The sequence below is a fragment of the Rousettus aegyptiacus genome, unplaced genomic scaffold (genome assembly GCF_014176215.1).
Source record: "Rousettus aegyptiacus isolate mRouAeg1 unplaced genomic scaffold, mRouAeg1.p scaffold_m13_p_11, whole genome shotgun sequence".
Classification (NCBI taxonomy): Eukaryota; Metazoa; Chordata; class Mammalia; order Chiroptera; family Pteropodidae; genus Rousettus; species Rousettus aegyptiacus.
Genome location: NW_023416286.1, coordinates 40,526,994 through 40,553,383, shown reverse-complemented (window position 1 = coordinate 40,553,383; position 26,390 = coordinate 40,526,994). Strand labels below are relative to the sequence as shown.

The 26,390-nt window shown below is 36.3% G+C and overlaps 1 protein-coding gene across 12 annotated transcripts in view; it reads right to left on the bottom strand.

The window, feature by feature from the left end:
- The window catches only part of UNC5D (unc-5 netrin receptor D), a 472,257-nt gene that overhangs the window by 251,054 nt on the left and 194,813 nt on the right, over positions 1-26,390 (bottom strand). The window contains exon 1 of one of the 12 annotated variants that reach the window (XM_016128808.2): positions 3,876-7,885. The exons of the other annotated variants lie outside the window; for them this stretch is intronic. The gene's annotated coding sequence lies outside the window, so the exon portion shown is untranslated. Of the gene's footprint in view, positions 1-3,875; positions 7,886-26,390 lie in introns of those variants that run through there. 12 annotated transcript variants of the gene reach the window in all.

Here is a 26,390-nt window from a genome sequence, read left to right as displayed (position 1 = left end):
GTACAAAATACACCTCCTCAGAAAAACAAGTGGATTTAGAGACTCCTGGCAAGCTGTGTTTAAGCCTACTGGTAAGGCAATGATGGTCGTGAATCATGTTTATTGTGCTCAGGCCAACCTCACCAAGCAGAGGTTAGAACAAGCTATTTGCCACAAACTCAACCATGAAGCTTTATTTTCCCTAAACAAGTCAGAGCCAGTAGGTCACAGGTATGAGAACTTATAAGCACAGAAGTGGTGATGCCTATTTTCAACACAGGAACTAATGAGAAGAATGCAAAGGAAAAAGTCTAGCATGTGGTATGTCCCAGGGTCTCCGAGAGCCACACTTTCCCAATTAAAAAAAAAAAAATTGTTTTATTCCCCCAGCAAGCCAGACAATCTAAAGATTTTTATATGGGAGCTATATTGGTCCCATGTTCCCTTCCTGGCTTAAGGGTCTTAGTAATTTGTACCTTTCCTTGGACCTCTTTTCCCACTTCTTGGCCCTGATGCATCTCCCTGTATCTTATGCAAGGCTGAGGCCAGGCCTCTTGCCCTTATTCTTATTACCTTGATATAATAAATATATTTCTCTTGATCGATCCATATGAAATGAATAAGTTGTGTTCCTCCTCTGATTCTGATACTCCCTCCTGCCCCACACTCCATCACGTACTATTTCCCTGTGTCCATACAATTCCTGGGTATAGACCTTTCTATGACAAAGTAGAAAGTTATGGAGGAAAGCATGTGTCAGCAACCAGACACACCTAAATGTGCACCATTTCAGTCCCCAAGCCTCCCAGAGCTTTCAGGTCTTCCTTATCTATTAAGATGCAGTCTATAATATCTACCTTGGATAATGGTAGCAAGAACCAAAGAAAATAACTAGTTTTGCATTTTCATTAGACATTAGCTATTACTTTTAATAAATTCAAGTTTTATTTTTTTAAGTTTTGAAAATATGCTCGCTAAATCAATCCTGAGGCATGCCTACTGCTAAATTTCATTTTCTGAAGATGACACAATTCTGCCAAATACCTCCAGTTCATTTTGAGACTACAAACGAAGCCATACATCTATATTTTCCAGTGCTCTCCCTCGCAGCTCTGCCTAAGCTCATCACCAGTGTGTGTAATTAAGGGGCTTAGTGCTTCGCTGGTATTCCAAAAGGCGCAGGCCTTACCCGGGGTGCCACCTGGCAATCTATCAGAATTTGTTTTCTGCCATGCTGCTATTTCCCTCTCCGAAAAGCTCTTTGTGAGGAGGAAGTTGGAATAGATGTGGAGCCAGTCTCTACTTCCCAGTGGTACTTCAAAAATGAACAATTTGTCTTTTTTGGAGGGCTCGCTGTTGACTTGCCTACTTAGTAATTACAAGAGAAGATTCAAAGGCAGTAAGTAGCTAGGTGCAAACTATCCTTGTCTTTGTCGCCCACTGGTCCCTGAAGAGAAATACAATCTTTCTCATTAGGAAACTCCTGGTGCTTTCTGATAAAGTCAAAATGTCAGGCCCTCAGTAGATGAGGATAATTTAAAAATTGAAATGATCTAGACCTAGGTCAGAGTTATAACTTTTTTTTTTCCCAGCTGCACCTAAAAATAGCCCATTAACTTTAAATAGAACAAACAAAAGACCCTTCAAAGTCACTATTAAAAATGCTCTGGAGTGTAAATAATGAGTTAGCAGGATATCAAGGTGCCATGAAGTTCTCAGGTGGAAGTTTTGAGCTTTCAAAGCATTCCCACAGGTATTAGCCAATTCTTAAAACAGCTTGGGGTTTATTTACCATTATTAAACTCATTTTACTGGGAAAGAAAATTGAAGTGCCACACTTGCCATCAGACAAATGAGTGACAGAGTGAGGGCTTCTGATTTTAGGTCCAGCACTGTTCCATTAAACCAGAACCTTTACAATTTACTCAGTTCCAAAAGCGAAGCAAGGTTTCCATTATTGTTATTATTATTATTCCTGACTCTTATCAATCAATAACTGACACCCATGACAATTTTTCCATCTGCCAGACTGTACTGTCACTGTCCTCCAGCACTTTTGTCTTAAAGCCATGCTTAATTACACAGAGTTAAAGACAGACTGTCTCTAGTGGCACCAATAACCATGGGATTTCATGCACACTGTGGGTCTGTTGGCAGGGACTGATGAGAGAGAAAGCTCTGATGGAGATATGCCCGAAAGACTCGCCACTACAAAAAACATCTTCAAAGGGAGTAGGTGAATCTGTCAAACATGACTTTGAAAACCCAGGACAACATTAAATAAATCCGCTAAAGCAACATGGTCCATCTCATTTACACCTGGAGGTTGTCAGTCCTTTTCCAATGGCCCCGATCCACAAAGTCATGTCTGTCCCACTCAAGATTCACAGGTCCTTTCCCTCTCAGTCTTTAGAGGCTTATGGAGTCACTGGCTATGCTGGACCAAGCTGTCCTGTTCTAAATCCTTCTCTCATAACATTTCCTGCAAGGACTTACTCAGTGCTCCCAGACTCCAAAATATATGGGTGCCCTACTCAAAGCAAACAGGTCTATGAATTATGTTTTAAGTTACGATCTTTAAATCTTGAGCTTTAAAGTCAAACACTTCAGTTCAAAAACCGGGTCATCATTTCCTGTGTAACCTCTGGCAAACTATTTAAATCTAAACTTCAAGTTCTTTTGCCTCTAATGCTGAATGGTTATATCTATATCTCTAGTGGATACTACTGTTTACTAACTTCTTCCTACTTTTGAAGAGAAATCCTATTTAGTATTTTCCCTTAGAAAGTCCTTATGCCAATCAGAAAGATTCCAACTCCATTTGTTTTACCAGTAATAGGCAGAGGAAGCAGTTTTGACCTTTAAGATGTGAAGGACAATATGCTAGGAGACGTTAGGACTTAACAAAATACACTCGAAGAAGAAAAGACCTTTGTTTTTCTAGACAATGTGTCTGGATGTGATGGCTGAAACTGCTGTAGCTATTTTGTTGCCACTAGTGGAGCCACCCTGTGTATACACTCAATTTACTGAGGATTATACAGTATAAAGTTCAAAAGTACCTGGTTTTATGATATCTTCACTGAACTGCTGAATTGATAATTTATGTTGCATCAGTGATAAACATCCTTCTAATTCAGGTCATCTGACTTGAGGCTTTTTTCCTACTACTTGAAGCTGAAAGGCAATCTAGCAAATAAAAATGACAAATCTAGCATCAAGAAATTTTCTCAATGTCAGTATTATTTGAAACATTTAGTATATTAACTTATCAAAACTCTGAGCTGTTAGGAAATAGCACAGAGAGGTTAAGTAACCTACTCAATTCACCCAGTAGGGAGCAGTAAAATGGGCACTTGAGCAGTCTGGCGCCAGAGCCAACTACGGGGCAAAATCTCTTTTCTTACTTACATACACTATCTCATATGGCGATAACAGGCTTAGCATTAAAAATAAAGCCATCTAGATAGTCCCTAATGCAAAGTTAGAGCAACTCAAATATGTTGGTAATTTTGCAATAATGATGTGTTCCATATGCTTCCTACAATATCAGGCATCTCCTCACCCACTGTAAAAGCTCCCAGTGGTATCTTGATGGTCTAAACCCCTATCACAGAACTGGTCTCAAATTAATCCCTCTTATACCTGATTCTCAATGCTGGCTTTACTCCTGTCAGGAGCTTCCAATGCTACAGGCCACTCAGACCCTTGAGTTATTTTTTTGAACAATTGTTTCTTCGAGCCAGCCTACCAGAGCAGCTTCTGAGCATTCAATTGCAACAGGATCCATTTTCTTTCTCTTGTCTCCAAAATAATCCCACAATTCCTAACAGCTTTATCCATTGTTCCCAAGTAATTTGATCCAAATAATCCTGAATAAATTCACATGATCACACCTTTGTCCAGTCGAGAACAGTGGCTCTTTCATCTTTTAGGTGCCTTTGGCAGTCTGGTTTAGCTGTTCCTCCATCTGCAGAGGGAACTTGAGTGGAAACTGGGAGCTGAGTCAGTGAGAAGGGAGGTGGATTCTGTTTTACTGTGAGGGAAAAAGAGCCATCGTAGACTCACTGGGACAGGGCTCAGGAACATGCATTTAAATCATTCCCAGGGTGACTCTGATGCACACTAAAATCTGAGACTGTCTATCAAATGGCCAGAAAGAACAAAGTGGCCAAGAGTAGAGGGTTTGAACGGCATCTAAGCACCCTCATACTGCATTTAAGCAGGGAGTAAAACTGCCTTCTCTTCCTTTGTTCTCTTACAATGAACTCATCACATCCCAGTTGGAGACCTCTCAACCATTCACAAGTAGATCCTTAGCAAGACAGATTTACAGGGACTACAGTAGCTTCCTTCCTGCCTGACCCCCAACCCTAGCCACAGGTGATACATTCTAAGACCCCTCCCAATGGATGCCTGAAATTGTTGATAGTAAAGAACCCTATATATACTGTGTTGTTTTGTTCCCCCTATACATATATACATTTTACGGCTTTGCTTTTGGCACATCCAGATTGACAGCATCCCTGATTTGGGGCCATTATTAAGTAAAAGAAGGGTGACTTGCACACAAGCATTAAGCTATCAAGACAGTCAATCTGATAACCCGGATGGCTACTGTGGAACTCCCCGGCAGGGAGCATGGATACACTGGATGAAGGGATGATTTGTGTCTCCGGCGGGACGAAGCAAGATTTCATCCTACTACTGGGAAATGTCATGCTATTTAAAACTTATGAATTGTTTACTTCCGGAATTTTCCATTTAATATTTTCAGACCATGGTCGAAAGCTGGTAACAGAAACCACCAAAAGCAAAACTGCAGATAAGGGGAAACTATAGCACATCTAATAATTCTGGGGTTTCCCAAAGTGGCTTGAAAACTAATACTTATAGAGCACCTTTGATAGGCAATGCCTAAGGTCTTACATATATTAACTCTTATAATTACCCTTACAACACTGTTACTGTTATTTTTCCAGATTACAAAAGCCAAAACAGAAAGATTAAATCACTTGCTCACGGTCACACAGCTGATCATGGCTGATCCAGTGTCTGGTTCCAGAGTTGGTACTCTTTCAACGAGCTGTAATGCCAGAACTGAATACCAGAACTGAGAATTTATCAATGATTATTGCTTCACCCAAACCCGCAAGTCCTGTGACTATGTGATGCTCCTTCCTTCTGAACTTTATCTCATATCTTCGCCTGCCTGGGATACCCTCATATTTTCATTATCTTCCTGTGTCTTATCCATCCTCCAAAGGCATATACCTAATTAAGGTCGAACACGGAGAAACTGTTTCATGGGTGAAAAATCCTGAGAAATATTTCCTGTAAAGGTTTGTTTCTGGTCATTTCAATCGTATATGTTAAATGCTAACAAGCACTGTGCCTGGCACACAGCTAGCATACATAGCAGGTTGCTATATTTAATGTTCTTTTCACTATCCCACTCTGTTTTTTTTTTTTTTAATCTTAAGATAGCATCAGACCCAAGGAGGCACTTTTTACACCTACTTTTCCATGATGATGATTCAGAGGGAAGAACACCAGGAGTAGGAGTGGGAATTAAAATTCTAACTCCCTTCCTATTAAGAAAACTTCTAGCATAGCCTTTAAGCATTCTAATTAACAAAAACTTATGCTACTCATTAGTATTCATTTCTCCATAAGAGGATGCAGCTATAATGGAGAGTGAAATACACGAAGTGTTGAGCTAGGATCAAACCCTCTGATACTTGCCAGCTCTACGATCTTGGGCAAGTGATTTTACCAGAGCCTGGGTTTCGGTGCCAGCTACGCCTTCGAGCTTTGCTTTGCCATGTTATATAGCTGTGTGACTTTGGGCAATGCTAAAAGTTGCCTGGGGACCTTGTTAAAATGCAGGTTCTGGTTAAGTCATTCTGTGGGAAAGGTATGACATTTTGTGTTTCTAATGAATTTCAAAGTGATACTGAGATCGTATGGCCTATGGACCACACTTTGTGAAGGAGGGTTTCCCTGTCTATTAAAAAAAAATGAAAATAGTATCTATGTCAGAGGGTTTTGTGAGGATTAAATGAGAGGATCCATATAATGCATTTAGTACGTAGCCTTAGAAAGCCCTACAATGTCCTTTAAGATACTAAACATAAAAGAGGGATAGTTATTAAATATTAATAGGACTGAGCTCAGGGAGCTTTTCTCTTTCATCCAGGGTAGTAGGACAGCCCTAAAGTTTGATCTTGCTCACAGGCAGATGTGATGACTCTGCTTAAACAGTACTTTTTATATTAAAAAGGATGTTGCCTTGTAGGAAGGATACAGTAAGTCCTCACTTAATGTCAACAGGTTCTGCAACTCAAGCTGATATGTAAGGAAACCAGTTTAACCAGGAACTAACTGATATAAACTAGAGTTAAGTTACTATAGAATTTCAATGTTACAATGGAATGACTTTGAAGGGAACAACTTATCCGAGGACCTGCTGTACGTACCTTTATGGGCAGCCCTCATCTCTAAATTAATCCTCACCCTGGGACTCTATTTATCCAGTTCTCTTTGTATATAAGATAGGCTATGCGATGATGTCTTTACTTCAGCATGATTCTGCAAAAATTAATTTAGAGGGGGTAACTTTCATAAAACATGTTTATAATTGGCCATGGGAGACTAACACACTTCTATCTAACAATGAAGATTATTATGCTCATAAAACACAAGTAGTAGCAGTCTCTCCTGCCTGCTGAAAGAATGTGTCATCCCGTGGCAGTCTCTTTTGTATTTTTAAGCCCATATTTTATTAACATATGTATTTACAAAACACTCAAGTCTTAAACATTAAGTAGAATGCAAGGTACAGCAAATGATCATGTCTCCCACATTTAATGCCCAGATTAAGAATGGAAACCCCATTCAAAAACAAGAACCAGTCCCTCAAACATAAAGTTTTATTTGTTAATAGATCAAACCAAGCAAACACAAGATAATATTTGCTCATAGGTAAAATACCTGAGTAGGAAGTCTGTAAGGCTCATGGTTAAATTCTAAGAATACGAATGGGGTAATTTAATCCAAATCGTTTGTTTCAATTATTTCAATTTTGACTGAGAGGTTAAACATTTGTTTCTTCCTTTTTCTTTCTTTTTTTTTGAAGATGCCAACTACCCAGGACTAGAGAGGCTTTTTGACATGTCTGTTTTCCAGTTTCTATCTGTCTGCCCCTGCACAGAGACTTCAAAAACCAAGAGAGACAGTCAAGTTTTGACTCTGGGAAACTTGAGCGATATTCCCAGAGGAGCGCATTTCCCTCTCCCTCAGCACTCCATTGCCTCCACCCAGCACCCCGGCCCACTGGGATCTGCATTTGCGAGCTCTCCGCCCTCTTCCTGAAGGCCTGCCCCTTCTACAGAAACCTAAATGGAAGCAGCCATCAGCACAAAAGCAAGTGAGGGACAAACACGCTGTAAGCTAGCCACAGAGGGCTCTTTTGCTTTAAACCCCAGTCAGGCAGCGCCTGGAAGCAATGGAGTTCTTAAGAGAATTTATTTCTGACACCAAGACCCTCTATATAGATGGACTTATTTTGACTGCATTAGCTATCATATTTGGTGAACTGTGTAAACTTTTTTATAGAGCACTTTCATGTCTGCCTGTGTTTGGTCATCAGACATCACATATTTATTGAGCACCTACTATATACCAGGTAATGAATGAGGCATTGGTGCACAAACCAGACACAGTCAGCAACATCACAGAGCTTATGGCAGAGCACCGAGAGGGGGCACGGTAAGAACTGTGGTACTCTAAAGGCCTATGGCAATCTTTCTTGCTACTTTTCCTCCCATTTATTTAATAATTTTAACAGTTTTGTGACCCCCATTACAGTTTTTTAGCTTTATTTTTAACATTTTTAAAATGTCATATACACCCACCCCCACCCCTCCGATTTATTATCTTATGAATTTCAAAAAAATGATCTGACCTGACCATTTGCTTTAACTCATTCATTCAAATGTACACATTCAATCAACCATGAATCCTCTTTTTTTTTTTTTATCAGACGTGGTATGCGAGGCTTTGTGCTAATAAGCACGAGGATAACAAACAGCTCTCAAATGCTCATGGCCTAGTAGGCAAGGTGGAAACACTCCTAGTGAGTATGATCTGATGTGTAGAATAACCAGAAGTTCAGAAAAGAGATGCCAAGGGTAGCTTCACAGAGGAGATATTTAAGTCATTGGTTCATGTGTATACAGCTTGACTAGAAACATAAGGGTGTTAGTGAAAGCAGTTTGTATCTCATAAAACCTAATACTGCTGGTAAAAAAGGTAAAGACAAATCTTGAAAAATAAGTAATATCAACAGAATACATGGCTTAATGCCATTCAAACATGAAATCGATTATTTAAAATAAAAGGTGATGGTACTAATTTGTTTTTGTTGTTTAATGCTGTCTCAGGTTTGAGTGGTCCAAGATAATGTTTATCCATTCCCAATTTGATATTTTCACTTGCACAAAATTCATTTAGGATATCAGATGTTTTGCATTTCCAGCATGAACATTAATGAAACATTGGGGTGGGGAGAGATGAGAGAATAAGATGTTTGAGTCTGCATGATTCACGGATGTTTTTCAATATCATGCAAGGCTCCAAGTAATGAGCAATAGCAGAGAAGCAATATAGGATATTAACTGTTACATATTAATAATGCCCTGCTTGGGAATGAAGACGAGCCTTTTACATGCTGCAGATAAACAGCTTGTAGTGCTCCTGCAGCTTCTCCCTTGCCCCATTCCTCCCTCTAAGCTACTGTTCTCAAAAGCTCGTCAACATTAAAACCAAAACTTTCAAGGGAGATTAAATGGGCTCCTCAAAAATTGCTTCCTGTGGCTAAATGATGCCAGAACAGACATAATTAAAATATATTTACAACATTTATCTAAAAGCCTTTACCCCAGAGAACAAAGTTTTCCCAACAACTGAACTCACAGTCACTCAATCACATGTGGGTTGTTTGGTGGCAAGATTTCTGTCATTTTGGTCAGTTAAGTTATGATGAATTAAAGAGACAAAAGCCCATGAGGGAGAACTAATCGGCAGCAAGGCTAATCATCTTCTACAAGGGAAGACTAAGCCAAGCTTCCTACCAAGTGCAATTACTAACTTAAGGCAGGCACTTATCAGGCCTCTGGTCTGAATTGTTTGCTAATACATGGACTTGCAAACTGGCAGGACAGTAATTAATGAAACTGAATCGTGCTCTCATAACTGTGGTGTGGTGTTGATTCTTAGCTAGAGAAACATTTCATTTACTGAAGCTAATGGTCTGATTCTATCCCCAAGTCTTCCCTCAACTTTATTTGCAGATCAGTTGTCATGATTTAAAGTTAGGGGATTTGAAGGAGACAAATGCTGATTCAAAAGTTCAAGGTGCTTACTGCAGTGTTATTCACAACCTGCTTTAGACTATGCTGGTTGAGTTTCTGTTTCCAAGCAAGGGATTTCAAAAAAAATTGCATTTGATCATATTCCCCTGCTTTCCCAGGATGCTCATCCATCATATTTGCCTTTCTTCTAAATATCTTTCCAGTTCTTCTACACTGATCTTTCTAGTCAATATTTAGTTGTCCTAAGTCTCTATCATGTTATCAAAAATAGTATTCAAATCTATATTCCAATATCTTTTTTCTCCTTTCCAAAAGGGTAGCCTACATTCATTATTCCTTACAGTCTAATCTTTAGCCTACTCAATCTGGAATCATTCAACCAAGTTTCCACAAACTGCCAACTGTTTCCATGGTAACAACTCCAATAAAAATTTAACCTCCCATATTAATTTACATATTTTATATTATATATGTATTATATATAATATATATAATTGGACACATTTAACACATTTATCAACTCCCTTGTTCCTGAAATGTCTGCATTGCTTTGCTCTTGTTTGCCCTCTTATCTCAAGGGATATCTCTTGGTCTCCTTCGAATTCATCTTTTACTCAACTGCTGAAATGTTGGAACACCCCAAGGTCCAGTCCCAAGACATTTTTTTCTTTTTATTTCTTTTTATCCATGCTCAGAGTTTCAATTACCACTTGCAAATTAGACAGTTCCACTGGATGTCTAAAAGGCACCCCACATGTGGCATGTCCAAGACCTAACTCATCATCTCTTCCTTCCTCATTGCCAATCCTGCCTCTCCTCTGGTACCATCACCCACATTTCAAAATGCAGACGTAAACCACAACATGGATGTACTTCATATGCTTTTCTGGGTGAAAGAAGCTAGACAAAAAAAGAACAGACTGTATGATTCCATTAATACGAAATGTCTAGAAAAGACAAATCTAGAGATCAAAAGTAGATTAGCAGTTCCCTAGGGCCAGAAATTGGAATGGGGAATGACAGTAAACATGCATGAGGTTTCTTTTTAGGGTGATGGAAGTGTTTTAAGATTAGACTATGATATTGGCAGTATAACTCTAAAAATACAATCACATTTATTTTTACATTTGAAAATGGGTGTATTATGACAAGTAAACTGTACCTCAATAAAACTTCAATTACAAAGGTAGAAGTCACATATGACGCCCATTTCTTTCTCATCTCCACCTTCAACCTATCCCTAGGTTCCACAAATTAAACTGCCAAAATATTTCTCAATTCATTCATTTTTCTCTATCATGCTCTACTTTAAATTAGCATCATTTTTTCCCTTATTACTGAAATGGTTTTTTCTTCAGTGTCTCCTCTATCAATTCTGGTATCCAAAACAAACTGTCCTCTGCACTTCAGCCAGAAAGATCTTTTTTTGCTTAAAAAACCTTTTTATTGGCTTCCAGAAGCCCTTAGATAAAGAACACATTTCTTAGATAGACTTAAAAGACCTAGCTCGATTGTTACTAACTGCTCTCCAGTCTAATCCACTTTCTCCACCTTTCCTGGGTCAGCTACGTGTTTTTTTTCTGCAATACCCTTCCACCCTATCTTTACTTGCTTGACTCCTACCCGACTCGGGGAGCAGCCCAAGAATTAGTTTGAGGGCAATTACTCTGATTCATAAGCCTAAGTCAACCCCATTGGTTATTGTTCTCATAAAATCATAATTCTTCCCTTCAGAAAGCTAATCCCAGTTTGTAATTAAAAATTTACCACTAATTATTTGGGTTAATATCTGCCTCTCCCCTCCACCCAAGTAAATTACACGAGACTGACCAGTGCATACGCTTTTGCCTTTTTTCCACATTGTATCTTCAGTACCTAGACCAGTGAGTGACTGTAAATGACTGTTCAAAGAATAATCTGCCACTGATAGTTGATATCAACACCTTTTATCAATGAAATTTTCAGACACACAATCCTTAATACACTTGTGAAATAAATAATTTAGTTCCTTTAGCTCCACTGAACCCAAGTAAACTGAAGACTGAAATGAACAAGCTAGCTGGTCTCTGAGAAGCCCTGAGAAGAGCAGCCAGAATGGAAACATGGTGACGTTTTGCCTCCTTTAAATCAGAAAGAAATTACTTTAAAGCTTATCTCTAAATCATGGGGTTTTTTTTTCCTCCTACTTAATAGAAAGAGCCTCTGCTAGCCAAATAGAAATGCTCGCACTCTTCTGAAATTCTGCTAGGGAAAAACACTTTGACGTTCTTTCCTTATCTCTACATACACTGTTTTTCCCAGTCCTTCTGTTCTGGGGTATCACAGCACCTGCGGCAAGTCCAGATTCCTCGGTCTCTGGTTCCTGAGATTAAAAATAAGTTTCCAACCATCACTTGGCAATACAGTTAGGTGTCAAGCATCTAGTACCAACTAAGCCACTCTTTTTTATGATCTGGGCAGAACTTTGAGCCTCACTGGAGCCCATTCCCGGAGTGCTGCACCCTAATCCAAACCAAGAGCCCTGGAGACCATACAGAGAAAGAAAGCTGGACTGCTGGGTAGAAAATTTGCCAAAATGATGTTTCTAAGATTCTTCTATCAGAGACTTTTAAAACAGTTTTTAAAAAGAGTAGAATTAAAACAGGGCAAAGAAAACCTTCCTTTTTAAAAAACAAACAAAAAAACAGAATTGAAATATACTTGAAAGATGAATAAAATTCACAAAAATTTTATAACTGACATATTTTGATGTAGATAGGCAAAATTCTGATCTGTCAGAATTATTCTGGACAATTGCATCCAAATAAATATTTCAAACATTTGACTCAACTTATGCACAGCACACATTTTAAAAATTACAATTCTATGTACGAGTGGTTTAAATTGAATAGCAAACAGCTGAATGGAGAGTATGCTTTTCATCATGGTCACTATCTGTAATTCTTAGGAAATCAATTCTTTCTAGAGATTATAGATTTTCTATCTGTAAAATGAACATAATAACACTTGGCTTTCTCATAGAATTTTTTGAAGAGTAACAAAAAATACTATAGCATAAGTAAAGGTTCTAGGAGTTTAGAAAAGATGTTATAATACCATACTTTTGTCCTTAGGGTAAATAATCCCATCACGTCAAAAAGAAGTTTATTATAGTGCAAAATAATGTTTGAGAATAATGGCATACTTAATACATTTAATTTTCTTTAGAAACATATTGAACTAAACTCTTAGAAATTGTTCTGAAGAGATGCCAAAGATTTACTTAGACACTTTATTATTGGAAACTGCATAATTCGATATTTAACTTTAACTCTATTACCAAGTGCCAATAATCTCATGGAGAAGGTAATTTGTATATTTGTTTAGCGTTCGGGAGAGGGGAAGTCAACTAAAAGGAAACTGTAAACATTTAGAACAAACAAGCAAGACAGAAGAAGAGAAAGGTCATTTTGAGAATTTGACTCTGCACGCAGCACTCTTAAAAAAAGGATTCACTTACTAGTAAAAGGTAACTTAAAACATCTCTCAATGTAATCGAATACAAGTTATTTGAAAAGAAAATAACTAAAAATCAAATACTAAACATTTTCAATGATGTTCTCTTTAAGAAAAAGTTCATCTATCAATTTCGGTAACTTTTTCCCTGCTATATTCTAGCAAAACCCAGAAATGCAGGGTTTCCTGTTCACAGAAATATGGTGAACAGTTTACCAATTAAAGAAAACATAAAATATCCATTAAAACCCACTATAAAGTATTCTACAAATCAGGTTTAATATTAGACTCAATAAGGTTTTAATTTTAAAAGTCTCAACTAATATTAATTTTTTTTCTTTCATATTTACAACCCCAGCTTTTTTTTGTTTTAATACCATTTGTTCGTTTGTTTCCTTTTGGGTTTTGAGATCTAAATAACCTATCTTTATATTATTTGCCAACTGGAACATGAAAATTCGTAATTAAAACATGGAACCAACAACAGAAGTGAATGCTATTGACTTAAAGCAGTTGGATTCTAGAGCCACTATGACACATTTCATAACACACACAACCCAGACACTCCCTCTCAGTGAGACAGATAACAAGCTCCCTAGTTTCAAGACTAGGAACAGATGCTTAACTACATAGGAAACTATCTTTTGTCATAGGCTTCCCTGAAGCAAATCCTAATTGTTAATGAAATTAAAATATAGATAAGAGCAAATGTTCAGTATCATCATGCATATGACAGGTTCTGGGACCCTAAGTTCTTAACTACTGATGGCCAACTCTAGCTTTTCCTCAATTAAGGATAACAATGCTACTACAATAGTCACTTTCTATTTTCTTCCTTTGCACTTTGACAGAGCAGCATTCCCCACTTATAGTTATTTCTTCTGACTTACATCTTGTCATAGTTAACGTGAAAAGAAAATTAACCAAGGATAAGGAAATCTCTAAGCCCTGAGAGCAGAATGATAACATAGTTACCTGTTTCATTTGACCTAAACTTGAAGCTCATCATTTGCTTAAAGGAAATAATGGCAAGAAAATGTACTCACATTTGGGAAACAATGGAAAATAAAGAAAATCAGCTAGTGAAATATTTGAGATGATTTAATTATTATTTATCAAACACTTTTATAAAAAGTCGTCTACTGAAAGGAAGTTGAAGGGCACTCTTGTCCTCTTACAAGATTACGAGAGGGATGAGGGATGAGAAGAAATTGGGGGAAAACCCTAAGAAAAAAGGAACTTGATTAATAAGTATTCCCATGTTAGCTAATGACAGTAAGTTGCATGGTCGATAGACAGTTGAATTCTGGCAAATAAAGGTCTAAGTGTATAATACGAAAATGCAGTTTAAATACTCGAAGCGTATGGCAGGCTAGGGGAAAAAATCAAACCAAAGGATCCACATGTCATGAAATACCAATTTGTCAATTCCTATAGACAAATTTTGCATTCCTAGAGGATGCAAAAATAGACAACTATTTTGAGTTGAGGATAACCTCCCACGAAGAAACAATTTCTAAAGGGTTGCCGCCTTCTTGGAGTATTATTCTGAGTATTTTCTGTTACAAGCTACCAAGGAGAATAATGTTGGCATTCCTCATTTTATGAAATAAATATAGGAAACATCTAGTTTTTCAAAATCAGTTAAAATGGAAGAACATGGTGATGTAATGATCTAGTGTTGGGGTGTCATTAAATAATGGCACCTTTTATATAAGTTAGGTGGAATCTAATTTACCAAACATAGGCCTAATTTTAAAAGATGAATTAGTACTCATATTAATAGTCAATATCTTTCTAATCGATTTACTGTTTATTTTTTAAGATTACACATAGTAAATAAATGATCATATGTTCTCTAAAACACAGCATTTATATTTCACATTCACAAAAGCTTCAAACTTCTTGAAGTGACACCTACTGGAAAGATGTCCTTGCTTAATGATACCTATTATAAAAATTTTTACCTAAAGTTCACTCAGAAGCCTCAACTACCTGAATATAAACAAGTAAACTAATATTGAAAAACTAATAATGCTGCAAAGTTTTTACACTAAAATTAGGCCTATTATTACAACCTATTTATGTTTATTTTGCTAACAACAGTATCCAATTTAATTGATTTTTTAAAAGCAAATAATGAATGCAGAAAGGAAGTGTTACAGGTGAATGAATGAAAAGGAAGAAAATAAACAGACAAAAATAGTTAAACAAAATTTTGGTTAAATAAAGTATCAAAATTTACAAGAACTCAAGATACAAAGTAACCTGAAGCCATCTGGTGAAATGACAACCTGGATTAAACTTTTTAATGTCTCCTGAGACAATCTCTCTTTCAGAGGCCAGATAATAATATTCATAGTAATATTATGATAATATTCATAACTCTATCTGCTAAACCAAGCTAAGGCATCATATGATGTGCTTAAAGACATTTCCATCCAAGATTATTGGGGTGTTTCCTTCAGTTTTGGTACATAAGAAGAAACCCTGGGTACCTAGATATTTCTCTTTCATGAAACTCCAAAATCCTTAATAAAGCAAAATAAGGCATTTCTTTACTCATGTTTCTGGTGGCTGCCAAAAGAGAAAATGGAATTGCTAAATAAGAAAATCTCTAGTTATAAATAAGAACCAACTCACAATTTTAAGAAAACATACTACAATAAATATAGTATAAGATACTTATAATGTATCCTTTATACTGAGGTTATATTTAAGTGAAGCCAAAGTTTGTATAAATGGTGATCTTTTTCTTTTTTAAGTAGGAAATATTTACTAACTGTGGAAACAAAAAAAAACTTCAACAAAAATAAATCAAAACAATAAATAAAGCTCAATGTAATTGTCACCGAGCATAAATCTTTGTTAGATCTATGTCAGATGTCATATGATTCCAGAACAGGTGGAATACCCTGGGTTGCAATATTTAACTTCTGTAATGACCCAAAGTATGTTAATCTCATCCAAAAACACCTTTACAGAAATATCCAGAATATTTGACCAAATATCTGAGCACCATGGTATAGCCAAGTTGACACATAAGATTACTCAAGACACCAAATATATTTCATAAGGTGTATGCATCAGATAGAATGCTGTGATCCTCTATAAGATCAGCAAGAACTGCAAGGTTCCATAGAATATGATAATCTCTACCTTCTAAGAAGAGTAACTGAACTAGAACTGCTTAGGTACTGAGCATAGTGGGGGAAAAAATCATTCATTAAATCTTACTTATAGTATGGTCTGAGATTTCATCCTGGGAATCTGTAGACCCAGTGTTCAGCCTCATGGCAGTCACTTGTATAATCCAGAGAAAGTCACTTCCCATCTCTCAGCTCAGAGTGTGCATTAGAAGATAAGGCCTCTTCCATCTCCACAATGCTAGCACTCAGGGAAGCCTCTCTAAATATCTCCTATGAGTTAGAAACTAGGAATGTGTGATACTTTAATATGAACAATAATGATACTGAATTCAATGAAGTAGGTATTAATTTTGAATCTTTTTTCTAGTTTTAAAGGTAGACATAGTATTTAATCACATTTCTTTATCTAATCTCCTATGACAAATCATAGATCTGACTATCACTGGCTTTGAGCTCATGGAGCAAACCAATGATGATGGTGATGATTAAAATCAAATCAAATTAATAACTATTATACTTTGACTTGAATTTTTTTTTTCAAACTCAAATCCCTTATAAGTTTTCCATGGATTAGGAAAGGTCAAAGATCATATTTACATTTATCGGAAGGAGACTCAGACTGACATTTCTAATGTCTATTGGGCCCCACTCTAAAATCAGCATCAATACCTAGACTGAACTTATGGCACATTGTCCTCACTCTAGGCACTTGGGTATGTGTTTAGGGGATGGGTACCATTAAATGGCATGTGCTACATGATTATTGCTGAGGGAATTTAGCCATACGTACGCATAACAGGAATTAGAATGTGTTCCTTGCGGAGCTCAGCAAATGGCTTTTATATCTACTCATGCTAATTAGGAAATTACTGAAAATATTTCCCATATTTAAAGCAGCAGCACTTCTCATTGATATGCCACTCTCTCCTTATATGGCAACACTGCTATGAATCAAAGCTGAATAGTAATTCATTGCTGTCAAAAGTAAATGACTGCCTAGAAAGAAAAAAAGCAGTATGACATTTAAAACATTGAGAAATAGTGAGCTATTCCTCATGTGATCCCCAAGCTGCAGAAAGGCACAGGTGAAATCAGCACCACAGAATATCCAGATCCAGGGGACGCCATGTGCAACTCAGACCTGGGACATTAAGGCCAACAATGGGACCCATGATGAGAAACTAGAGTTTGACCTTCTCCCCTGTATCTATCACAGTTTTATATATGATATTTCACTGAACCTTAGAGCAGCTCTTAAGTTCTGATCTTCTCCATTTTTTAATAGATCAGAAAAACAAACCACGGCAAAATTAAAAAAGTGCTCAGGGTCTCGCTGTTAGTAAAATGGGGAACCAAGACTGGCGAGCAAAGTCTGAACAAAGCCTTTGATATTTTCACTGCCCTGTGCTGTTTATGCTACTTTGGAGATTAGACGTATTTTGGTGGGTAGTATCACAAAGCAGCAGGGTAAGTATGTTAACACACTGAAAATTAACCTAGGCTCTGAAATATCAAATAGCAAAGCTTTCTATGCATGAGGCTGCACCACCATACAATGGATTAATAGTCACCTATCTTACAAGGTTATAGAGATTAAATGTGCTACTCTTCATATAAAGTTACAGAATAGCACTTAGTAAGGATATGATAAACTAGACAGTTTCTTCCTCACTGTAATTTCAGAAAATATTAATATATTTTAGAGAAATGTATACTAGTCATCTGTCCATCTCTCAGTCCAGTTATCCTGAAGGTATTTTAGAAATATTGTCTTAGCCATGGAGATGAAGGACAATTATTATTATGATCATCAGCACCAGAACGAACCTGAAGGCAAATTATAAGGTAGACGGCATCAGTCTTTCATTATTACACCATTAATTATCCTCCTACTTACCCTGTTTTCTGTGTTTTATTACTCAGGGTTTGTCTCTAGTGACTTCATAGATTTCTCCTGTCATAGAGGAGAATGACCCAATGAAATTATACAAAATATTATGGTGACTTAGTGTGTTACTATCACAACATCCTTGCCTCAGTAAAAACAAAACTTTTTAAAGGAAGGCTCTTTATTTAAGATGAGTTTATTTATTAGTTGTTAAGATATTAAGATTCAAAAGAGGCCACATAAGTATGATAGGAGCCAAATGGTGCCAGCTCTTGAAGAATAAAATATGCATTGCATTCTAAAGTCAGCAAGGAGCCGTCAAAGGGTCTAAGCCAGGGAGTGATGCAACACAATTTACCTTCTAAGATCACTTTTCCAGGTTAAGAGTGAGGTGGAAAACGGCCATCAAGGGAGAAGACAAGTAAAGAAGAGACCAGTAAGAGTAGGGAGACCAGTTAAGAAACTGTTTCAATGATAGGAAATATGAAATGGTGCCTAGCATCAGAAAGTGGCAGTAAGGATGAAGAAAATAAAGGGAATAAAAATATATTTTGGAGTATCAGTGATAAAACTTACTGATAGATTTGGGTAGAGTGAGAAAAAGGGAGGCAATGAGAATAACTGAAGATTCTGGCTTAAATAGCCAGCCAGCCTCTGTGGAAGCCTACGCAGTGAGCAGAGGCAACACCACACTTCGGCTCTTTGGGAAGCTTCCATCAAAAAAAGAAGAGGTTCTGTGGGATCGCAGTTTTCATTTTTTTCTTTTCTTTCTTCCCGTTAACAGGCTTTTGACAAGTAGCTTGACATTGATGTCCTGGTGATTGAATATAAATATGCTTAATTCATTACGAGGAGAGATAAAGGAACCCAGCTTTCCCTTAAGGGTCATTATCTAGACATGATTATATTGTAAATTGAAGCCAAGTCTGTGGAGGCAGACAATCGATTGGCCAGTTTACAAGCCCCTCCTCATCTTCCTGAATTTGGATGCAGCACAAATTTCCTGCCTAGAATTTCTGCTCCAGCAGTCCTCTGTGTTAACCATTTTGAGCCTCGCATGCCAGAAAAGCAGTCTAAGTGACTGCCTAAAGAAAAAAAATAATAATTAAAATACTTTATCTGTTCTTGAGACTCATCCTAAATATATTGATTTAACCACTACTCTTATGAATGGTGTTTTTGATTTTATACCTCTTAGGTCCATGGAGGTTATGGGTGGGTAAAAATAGATTAAAAAAAAAAAACAAAAAAAAAACCTTAGTGTTCTCTGTGCACCTTGAAACTTATCTAATACATGGAAGGACATACATTCTTCGGTTCCTCTGCTATTAGTGAGTTCAACATTGAGAGAAGAATCATATTGCTACTCAGAAGAGGTCAAATTAAAATGTATCAATTTCTACCTTTCAAGCCAAATTTCCTCAGTAACAGCCACCCTGATGGGTAAACCAATCTAATCTGTGCTTCAGAAAGACTAGTCTTCTAGAAGTGTATGAAAGAGACTATGACCAACCTCTCATACACACACCTCCTGCTAGTGACTGGGGATATATAAAGATTGAGTATCTTGAGCTCTTTATGGCAAGTGAATTTACAGATACATGAAGTCATCTCATTTGCCCACCATCAGTAGATGTCACTCTAAACTTACGAAGGGTCTTTCAGAAACTAATTTGTTTACAATATTAGAGGAGATTTAATCGTTGTGCTACTAATGGATGAATCTGAGATTTGGAGGGTTGCCCTCCAAGACTAAAAACTCCTGATGATCAGTGTCTCCTAATTCATGTGGGACTGAACAAAAGCACTAAAAAAAATTGGAAGGATCGCTTTAATGTTAATTAAAGGTAATGTTCATTTTTAGAGTCAATGTTTGTATTTCTGGTCTCTCCCAAGTTTCATGAAGTTAGTATTTTTCTGTTTCATATATTTATCTAGCACATATTGAATCTGAAGGATGTAAGTACTGAAAAAAATACTGGTGAATTAATAAATATTATTTTGTCAGGCCTCATTTAGACAACTGTTTTTAATTCTAAGGTCTGTATTTTAAGAGAATTTTTAGTGTTTCCAGAACTGGCTGACAGAGATGGCAAAGAAACTAGAAAGTTTGTTGTATTAGCAACATAAAAGTCAGTAGTTACTAGGAATGCAATAAAATGAGATACAGATCTTTATGGATTTGAAAATTATGTTTTGAAGAAATTATACTTATTCTGGAACTTCAAAAAGCAAAGTTTTAAAAAAGGTGGAAAGCAATGAAAGGCATATTTAACTTAAGTTTAGGACAAACATGCTCACAATCTGAATTATCTAAAAATTAAACATCTCTCTTGAGAACGAGTGTAGACCCTGCTAATATGTGTAGTCAAGCCACAGCTCAATGAAACACAGTCACCTGAAATGCTAGAGAACATGCCTTGAACTAATGTCCTTTCCTCATAAAATGCCATTACTCAGTGACTTTCAGTCTCTAGATTAAAAGATGTACTTTATCTTGTTTCAGATACAAAGTGACATATATAAAGCATATTCTAATAGCTTAATTTGGTATATGGTAGGATATATTTAATGGAATAAAGACATGGAATTAAGTTTCAACTAGGACAATAAAAGTAATAGGAAAAAAAGTATTCAAGAACTTGGGCAAAATCCAATCAGCACATCTTTGTGATTAACTAGATTATGGAGGTAAATATGTTAAAAATATACAGGATGATAATCAAGTTTCAGGCACAAATGAGTAAAGGGATATTGGTAATAATGATATATATATATATTTTTTTTAATGTAGGAGAGAACTAGCTTTGGAGGGAAGACAAGTTTAATTTTGAAGTCAAAAGTTTAGTGTGAAATATTGTACAAATGGAATTATCCACCATAAGGTCAGACATTGGTTTCAAATTCAAGGAAGATCTTAAGATCAAGAAGTGTTAGAGCTGTTATAAAAGGAGGTTAGGGAAGTTATGGAAGTCATAGTAAATGTTAGTGCATGGCTTAGGAGAGAGAGAGAAATGTGCTCAAATTTGGACTCCAGTGCTTATTACCTATTAAATTTGCCAACAGTTAACATCTAGCATTTATTATGTGCTTACTCTCTGCCAGACACTGCATGTGCTTTACAAGCACTACAGTCAGTACCGAAAAAAAGGAAAATCATCTTGATTATTCATCCACTAATTAAAACATCGCGGTTAATTAATAACATGTAATAGTGTGTGGGTATTAAAAACGATTGCATCTGTATCTATAGACCTGAAGAGATATTCACTATTCGGTCTAGCTACAAATAGATTTGCATAGACTGAAAATTATATATATTCTCTATCTACTTACTTATCTACCTCTATGACACTTCAAATCCAACTTTTTAGAAAATTCTTTTTTCTCACTCTTTAATACATTCGATACCATACACAAAGGTATCAGGCTGTTAACACTAGTTATCTTGGAAATTGGAGGGTGTTGGAGTGGGATATTTAAAATCACAACAAAAACCCAATCGAACAAAAAGACAATATTAAATAAAGATTAAAAATATAAAATTCTATCCATATTAGCATAAGATCCAATTTTGCATATGTGATGATAATCACAAGGAAACATTTGACTTGAAATAAGACTGGACAATTTTAGACTTACATATATATTATTTTAACCTTTTTCATTATTACATTTCTTAAAAGACTAATCCTTATTTTATACCTGAATTCAGAGGTTAGAGTATTTATTCTAGAGTTTAATACTACACAATATAGAAAAATTAATACATCATATGTTTAAGTATTTACAGTACAAATCCACTATATAAGGTGGGACTTTGAATTAAGTTTTCTATTTTTTTTTTTTTTTGTGGTTGTCTTCCATTGCACTAAATACAGAGTTAAGAGCAAACACCCACGCCTCAGCTCTGATAGAAACAGGAATAATATTACCCCTCTACCTTCTGCTCTCTAGTCCTCTGACCCATCAGATGGGCTGTGAGCACTTCATTCAGTGTTAAAGGTCAATCCCTTCTCTGGCAGAACATGTTTGCCCAATAAAATGTGTGCGCAGCTTTACATGTTAAAAAGGAAATAAAGTCAGTTGGCTCCAACATTTTATTTTCATCCAGGGGATCAACTAAGAGACTTTTCCTGAGACCTTTTGCAAGAACCTATTGACTTCTCAGGTTCTCACTTAGTTCAAAAATTACAGATGTATCAAAAAAACTCGACATCTCCATTTCAGTCTCCATTTAGAAGTCTAATTGTCATCTTAAACTACACATAACGAAAACTGAATTCTCAGTCCCCACCCCACAACATATTCGACCAGATTCTCTCCCATCTCAATGAAGACAACTTTATTCTTTTAGATACCCAGACCAAGGTGTCTAGAGTCACTGTTGATAGTCTTTCTCACATTCTAAATCCAATTTATCCAAATATCGTATTGGCTGTCCCTTCAAGATATATCCAAACTGGACTTCTTCCTTGCTGTAACTATTGCTCTTACCCTGATCAAAGCAATCATACTTTTTTACTTGAACAATGGTAACTGTCTCATAACCAGCCTCACTACTTTCTCCCTTGGGCTCCAGCAGTATGACATAAGCCATGGCAATGGTTTTCAAAGGTGAATCACAGCATTTCATACTCTGTTCAAAACTGTCAACTGATTCCTGATTACCATATGCTTCCCCTATCAACTATACGCACATTCTACAACCCCACTGGCTTCTGATACTGAAGAGGCTCTGCTTGAGCTCTTCCTTCTGCCTGGAATGTTCTTATTTGATGCCTATATTGTTAATTTCCCCATTTAGCTTCAAAGGTTATCTTCTCAATAAGGGCCACCCTAACCATTCCAAATAAATGGCAACCGCTCTTGACCTCCTTTATCTTGTGCTATTCTTAACTTGCATAACATTTTCGCCTTCTAGCCTTCTCCACAGTTCACTTAATTAGGAGTTTATATTTTCTGTTCCACCCCTACTAGAATGTAAGCCCTATAGAAACAGATGTGTCCCTTCTAATCACTGATGTTTCCTAGCAACTAGAACAGACCTTCTCATACAGTAGGCCTCAATTCATATTGATTAATAATGATTTTTGTTTTGTTTTACCATATCAACCAGAATTAAACTGAAAAGTATTTTGTATTTTATCTTTTTCTACCAAGAAACCTCTTCAAGATTCCTCAGAAACTCCAAAGAAGAAAGATCTGATCCCTGTCATGCCTAAACAAAATAATTCTCAAAATCTAGTGAGTTCTTAATCTCATTGTCAACTCTAACAAAACAAAGGCTTTCCTCTAGGTATTCCAAAATGCTTCAAGGTATTTGTTTGTTTTATTTTGCATTAACTTAGAATTTCCATTGGTAGTTACAAAATAGTCATGGGGATGTAAAGTACAGCATAGGGAATATAATCAATAATATTGTAATAACTATGTATAGTGGTGCCACCTGGGTACTAATCAGGAGGATAACTTCATAAATCATATAAATGTCTAACCACTATGCTGTACACCTAAAACTATTAAATATCAACTCTAAAAAAGAAAAATTTAAAGTAAAATAAAATTCTCCAAAAAAATAAATAAAAAGAAATAATTCTCTCCAAAGTATTGCCCTTTATTTTATTCAGAAAATTTTCTAAAACCTCCTTGTACAATGACCAGTTTGAAATGTAATTTAAATAAATTCAATAGCTAAAAGTGAGAAGCTGCAGTATAATTGAACCAATAGTCTTAAATCTCTAACGATCTAATTAAAAGCAGGTTAAAGAATGCTGTACTTTTCTGCTTCCTCAGATACCTCACACTTGATCAAAAAGCATAGACTGTTTAATGTTATTAACACATTTCAATACCATCAACTTCAGATCTGATATTCAAGAACATTTAAAATAAAACCCAAATTAAGGGTCAGAATCCAGTGTTGATTTCTTCTTTCATAGATGGACATACACCTAAGTAAATCATGGTCTTCGGCTTAAATTTGTTTCCCTTATGAAGAAATGATTTTAAAACCAAGTATCGCAGGTTGGGGGAGCACAGGATTTTGAAATAAGAATTTTAGCAAGAACAAATATTGAAAGCTAAGTTTACTTATTTTTTTTATCAGAATATTAAGTACAATGTTATAACTTTTTTTATGACAACAGGTCACTTGTAGAAGTTGCTGAAGAAGGGGCTTTCATATATGTATTTCTAACCTACGGACTACTGATATCTGATTAAAGGCTGTTTAGTCACCAACCTGAAAGAACAGTCACTATGTCAATATTTAAACTAAGGCCACTCTGTTGGCTCACACAGATTTTGTTATATTGTGAAATAAGCTAAATAAAAACTAACTTTTTGCAGTGGGAAACATTTGATTAGTTTGGATTATCTCCTTTTATAACAGAGATTCTGAATATTAGTCTAAGATGTGTCAATCAGTATCTAAGGCTATGACAAGGAAGAGCACTGGTAAGTGCATGAACTATAAATTTGTAAACTCCATTCCTTCTCAAAATAAAATTCTGTTGATTAATACAAGGCCTTTTATTTATCTTCATTAGTAATGTCTGTTCTCTAGCACAGAATTTAAAATTTCTTATGAATATTTACTTTTATTTATCAATGATCATGCTCAAAGATGTCTTCCTACTTAAACTACTAGTTTTTTTTTCTGCCTCTTTAATTCCCCCCACCCCACTTCCACCCCTGACCTATGGATGTTGCCATTTCCCTTAAGAACTGGATCTCTGAAGGTGGGGCATCTCCTCCCACACATTCTCACTCTTGCACACATACCCTGGGGCTTGGTGCACTCCTGGGTGGGAGGAAGTGGAAGAGGCGGGGGAGTGTGGCTGGCGAACTCAGGTCCATGGCTCTACCTGGGGCACAAACCCAGAACTTTCTGTGTGTAAAGTAAAGGTGCTAACCACTACACTATGAAGCCGCTCCCTTAAACCACTAGTTTTGAGGAATAAAAATATAGAAACTCAAATATGGTAACTTTGTTAATTACCAGCAAGCATTCAAGACAGGGTAGAATTATGTAATTTTTATAAGTTCTACTATGTATCCAGATATAGCCATTGAATGATAATTAATGGGTGTTTGGTAAAAAGTACAGAATAACACAATATTAAGTTTTTGGTTCATGAGACACTGGACGTAACAGTTTTTAGTATTCTTTTTTCCTTTTGTATTGTTTAATAGCCAGACATGATTGTCTTAGAATAGCCTGTGTCAGAATAGCCTGTGCATAGCTCCATTCAAATTTTCTACACACTCATAAATTCAAAAATATTTTTGGCACAAAAAAACACCATTAGTAGTGGCATCTTTAAACGGCGAACATTCTGAGAAAAGCTGATTTTATATAGACTTTGAAATTATGCAGGTATATACTCAAATAACATAATGGCTGAGAAAGAGAAAATTTTAAAAAGACCAAAGAGAAGATAAAATACCATGAGTCCAGGTTTATGGAAGCAACATGTACACTACGAATAGTTATCACGGAAAAGTAAATTCTTAAACTAATCAGAGAGAAAGAAGGAAAAAAGTTAAATTCTAAGATTCAAACACATGAAAACTTTAAAATTAACTTCAAAATTAAGTAAAATGAATCGCCAAAACAGGCAAATGCCTTTCACAAAGACATTTATGTGCAAATGCCTTTTACAAAGACATTTACGTGAGACGATTAGGAGTGTCATTTTAAGTACAGCACATCAGAAAAACCAGGACTCGCAAGGGGGCTGCTGCTTGGTAAACATAATGGATGTTGGTAAACACAACTAATGTTAAACATTCAAATGAATGCCCTGCTTTAATGATCACAAGAGGAATGAGAAGCGAACACTGAAAAGAGGGACCTAATTCCAGGAGCAAAGGAGAAAAAAAAAAAAAGAGGGGAACAGAATGGAAATCAATATTAATGCCAGAATAAGTGATCAAAGCATCACAGCTCAACGTCCAGACCCTGGGCTGTGAAGCTTGAAAAAAATGAAAAGATACATATGCATAACCCTTCATTTATTTTTCCAGCCTGAGCTTTGAGGAGAAAAACAAACAGAAAAGAACTGCTGTAGATAGAGGGTTGTCTTAATTTTCAGGAGAGGTCTGAATTTCACTTGAGGCTAATTTAGGACAAGTAGCCTTTTAGAAGGCAGGGCAAGGAGATAATAGAAGAAAAACAGCCTGGAAATTAAGGGAAGTATCTTGTCAGTAGTGATGTTGAGGACAGTTACTCCTCTGACCCCTTATCGTGAGGTTCTCAGGTAAGGACAGAGTGTATTCACATCCTATAGGCCAGAAGATATGCCTTTCTCCTTATTAGTCTTCATACACAACACCCAAAATCATGTATGTGGGAAAATGCGTATATGAATGAAAGAGATCTCTTAAATTTTAGACTTGGAAGAAAACTCTGCAATCGTTTAGGACATCTTTATAGCTAGATGAATAGACTAACACTCAGAGAGAGATGACATGTCTGGCTAATTTTATATCAAAACCAAA